This window comes from Myotis yumanensis, unplaced genomic scaffold, assembly GCF_028538775.1.
Source record: "Myotis yumanensis isolate MYYU_CA2020_CCGP unplaced genomic scaffold, mMyoYum1.0.hap1 SCAF_1, whole genome shotgun sequence".
Lineage (NCBI taxonomy): Eukaryota > Metazoa > Chordata > Mammalia > Chiroptera > Vespertilionidae > Myotis > Myotis yumanensis.
The window spans coordinates 66,002,934-66,007,398 of NW_027223752.1; the positions used below are offsets into that span (position 1 = coordinate 66,002,934).

Genomic DNA, 4,465 nt, shown 5'->3' on the forward strand with positions numbered 1-4,465 from the left:
TATTGTCATTGTTGCTGGTGTTATTGTTATTATTTTTTTAAGTTCCAAAATTTGGAGAATGACATGAAATTTTATTTTATTTTATTTTTCAAGGGATATTTAATAAGGTAGATAACATACTTTTCTAATGTGTATTTTATTTTTAATCACAGAAGCTAAGCATAATATCCTATGCATCAGGTGAGAATGGCCTGCTGTATGTGTATACACTGAGTGCAATTAAAAAATACTGTAATTATAATTCCAGCCTTTGGAATTTGAACAGGTGCCAATGTTCTTTCCTTTCTTCATATGGGAAATAAAAATCCCTTTGAAAATCATTTGAAGCTTGGAAAAAAATCCCGTAGTTGTATTCTTAGGATCACTCTCATGATTCGGATAATACAAGGGAAGCTTCAAGTTAACCTTTTAGGGAAGACATTCCACCTGGCATAATCTCATTGGCCAGGAGTGAAGCTTGTTTCTTTACACAATTGTTATCCCAGATGCCTACATCTGCTGCTACCATTGGCTCACCTGTGTTCAGGCCCACAACCGCACATTGACGTGATTCCGAATACTCTGCTTGAACTTTAGTGTTTCTGAAGATCAAAACCAGAATTCTGAGCAAGAACCTTGGGAATAATTAGCAAATGAACTTCAACAAATCCTTGAACTCCAAGTTGGGCCCTGTCCTTTAAACTGGGCTTATATTTAATCAGGCTTCTGCCACTTCCACTGCACCTGGAAGTATGTAGCCATAATCAGTAGCATTTTAACAGTCCTCAAGGCATCTCTTATTGCATCTTTGATTTGAGTGAATGCATGCTTATTTGGTCCTTGGGCCAATAATGTGACAGAGCAAGGATTGTTACATTTCTCAGTACAGGTGAACATCTCTTCTCCCAATGTACTATACTCATACACAAGTCTGGCTTGTCCAAACAATCAGGATTTAGGTCATCAAAAAAATTTAGAGCTACACCACCTTGAGCAAGAGTCAACATTTCCATATTTCTCCTTTTAGCTCTGTGCAGAGCTACTCTGCCTTCTTTTGCAAGAGCACCTAAGGAAAATGGGTCAATTCTCTTTTGATTAATAACAGCAATCCTTTATCTGAGTCACCACAGGCTTTCCTTTCCAGTTCTATTATTTTTTTAACTCTCTCTTCAATGAATTTTCTCTTAACTTTTACTAGTTCTCTTTCTTCAGTGCTCTTGTACATGGTTTTTTTTCATATTCTAAAGACATTGCATGTGAAGATATGTTTTCTCTTTTTTTCATATCAGGATGCCATGCCTGATGGTTCAAAACAAGACCTTTATTGAGCTTGTATCAGTTTTAGATTTATATTTCATTTCCATGATCTCAACCACAAAGAGATCAATAGGTTCATCTTGTTTTTTACTGGCCAATATGGAGTCAACTACAGCCTCTGTTAAGACATCAGCTAGTTTGGCAGAGATGTTCTGGCCACATCTATGAATATTCCCCTGTCCATCTCTTTGACTTGTTCCCAAAACTGAAGTGCCTTTCCCTTTGCAGCTTCAAATCTTTTTGTTATAATTTAGAAATAAAGACCTTCAGAAATGTAAAAATCCACCTGTTTCAGCAGTTCTCCAATGATTAGGACATTGGAGGCGGTACCATCACGAGTGATGTCATCCTGAGCGATTGTTATGTTGGCTGTTAAAGAGGCTGTTGGGTGTTAAATTTGCACTTAATGAAGAAGCACTTGGCTATATTTAATAAGTTTGATTTCTCCAGCACTAAAAAAAGCATCTTTATGATGCCCTTAAGCCCCCATTTGGTCCTCAACACATCCTACAGACCCCCCCGCCCCCCTGGGCCACACTAATGTTGACTTCCAACCTACTTGGGCTCAGGCCACCTTGGCTTTGGGGTTCAGGGTCTTCATGGCTGCCAAAGCTGAGCCAGCAGAAGAGGAAGAGACCAGGAGCAAAGAATGCTCAAAGCTGGCGCAGCAACATAAAATTGTATTGACTTCTCCTTAAATAACTGTAGATCTGCTTTTTCACTGGCTGTTATGTGTCCTGATGTCCTCTTAAATAGAGCATATCCAGGCCCCAGTTCCTCATCATTCATCTCCCAAACAGCATTTTTAAAACTTTCTAATTTCTATTAGTTCTTTCTGTTACCTAGGCTTGTAACAGCACACACATGAGCTGCCTAATTCGGTTCTTTTCCTTCAAGTCTTTCAATATACAATTATCAGATTATCTTTTCTTAATCAAAGGTTGGATTAAAAACTATATTTAAAAACATAAAATGTCTCCATTATCTATCAAGTTCAAATTTTGTAGCTCAGCATTTAGAGTTTTTTTTAAATATTTACCTTCATCCTGTGTTTTTCCTCTTTCTGTTTCCTTCATTTCTTCCTTCCTTTCACCTATTTCTTCAACGTTTGCTCTTAACCAATCATCTCCCAAAATGTGGTCCATGGTTCATCTGAAGAATCAACAAAGATACTTTTTAACACGCAAATTTCTAGGCCTAGCCCCAGAATTTCTAAGGATAGGACCTGGATATTGCAAAAAAAACTAAAATAGCATTTACTCTTAAGACTCAGCTCAAACTAACTTCTCTTTTTAAAATATTTAGTGCTTTCCTTCCAGTACTTATCACATTCTAAGTTGGAGGAGGAAAAAGAGGAGGAAATGGGGGTAGAGAATGGCTATAATTTTTGTATCAGGAACTGTTCTAGTCACTTTACATTGGTTATGTCATTACATCTTTGCAATATCATTATTTACATATGGGACACTGAGACTTAGAAAATTTTCTTGACTGGCCCATAATTACACTTAGTAAGTAGGGAAGCATCTCCCTACAAAATCCACAAAGTCAATACTGAGCTGGCAACTTGCTCAGACTCCATTCTGATGTCTTTCTGTACATTATACACTTGTATTACATCCGTTATTTGAGAAAACTCTTTTTGTCCAAGTCCTTGATAAAATGGCTCAATGGAAAAAAACAATAGACTTAAAGTCAAACCAGTCTCTGCTTGAATTCTGGCCGTGGCATTTCCTGGCTTCTTCTAGCTGGCCCTAGGGTACCACCATCTGTCTCTGGTTCAGAACATGGCAGGGTGATAGAAAGAAGAGCTGAAGAAGAGAAGTGCGAGGGGCAAGCACCTGTTATCTTTTAAGGAAGATACCTGGAAACTGAGTCCTACCCTTCAGCTACATCCTATAACCTAGTCCAATAACCAACCTAGCTTCAAGGGAATTTGGAGCTTATTTCTTTATCTAAAAATCAGAGGAGAATAGATTGGGAGAGCTTTTTATGCTATCTAATCATAATGGACATTTCATTCCTTTTCCCCACATTTCCCTTTTTCTGGTTACAATACCTTGTTCTTCCTCTGGCAGCATCCTTTCCATCTCACAATCCATGGCCTTTAGGTGAATCTTATTCTATACTCCAGTGAAGGAAAAATGCTCCAGGTGTAGCCAGTCAGAGATGGGGGTGTGATTCAGGCCAAACACACCAAATAAGAGTGAATCCTGAGACTTTGTTGAAGGAACTGGCAAAGAGAAATGCCCTTCCTGCCACAGACTTGAAGCTATGAGGGGGGTATCTTGGAAGGTCTTTAGAGTCTAAAGCCATTGCAGGGGGAAGCAGAACTGAGAAGGAGAAAAAGAGAGAGAGAGAGAGAGAGAGAGAGAGAGAGAGAGAGAGAGAGAAAGAGAGAGAGAGAGACAGAGAGAGACAGAGACAGAGAGAAAGAAAGAGAGAGACAGAGAGAGAGAGAGACAGAGAGAAACCCTGATGAGATTACTTGAGGCCCTGGATCAAGCAAGCCCTGCTGAAGTGAAGGCTGGTATCTACCAGTGGATGTTTTATTTACATGCAATAAATTTCTCATTTTGCTTGAGCTCTTTGGAGTAGGGTTTTCTGATCCTCATAGTGTGCTAAATAAACAAAGATTCAATAATTAGTCATTAATAAGATATTCATCTTTGAATTTCCCACACCAGCACACTTTGTACATAATGGATGCTTCAGAATTAATGATTGGGAGAGTAAAAAGAACCTGAATAAATAAGTGGCTGAGACTCAGGGCAACCCCATGAAACTAGAATAATTTTATTAATTTCTTTATTCCAAATACTTTCTCTGACCATGTTTACTTTTAGAAGTCACAATTATAAAAAAATTAGGCCAGATGGCATGGGATGGTTTTTAGAACTTTTTGCAAGACCTTGAGAAGAAACCAAGAAAGGACGATCTCCCCAGTTCCAGTCAGGCTTTGCCCATATGTGAAAGCAGAATCATTCCAAATAGTTTCCAACTAAAATTTTATTTTCACTAATCATCTATTGCCTGTCTTCCTGGTGATGGAATGCTGCGAGGGCACCATTTCAGGGTCACCAGATGGTGTCCTCATGAACAGTTCCTATGCAGGTCCCCTGTAAGGGGACAGGGCAAACAGTTGAGCAACAGGCCCTTCAATACAGCA

At 38.8% G+C, this 4,465-nt stretch overlaps 1 pseudogene; it reads right to left on the minus strand.

Annotated features, from left to right (window-relative positions):
- Positions 1 to 400: 400 nt before the first annotated feature.
- LOC139003272 (T-complex protein 1 subunit zeta-like) lies at positions 401 to 2,441 on the minus strand (annotated as a pseudogene).
- Between the last annotated feature and the right edge of the window lie 2,024 nt (positions 2,442 to 4,465).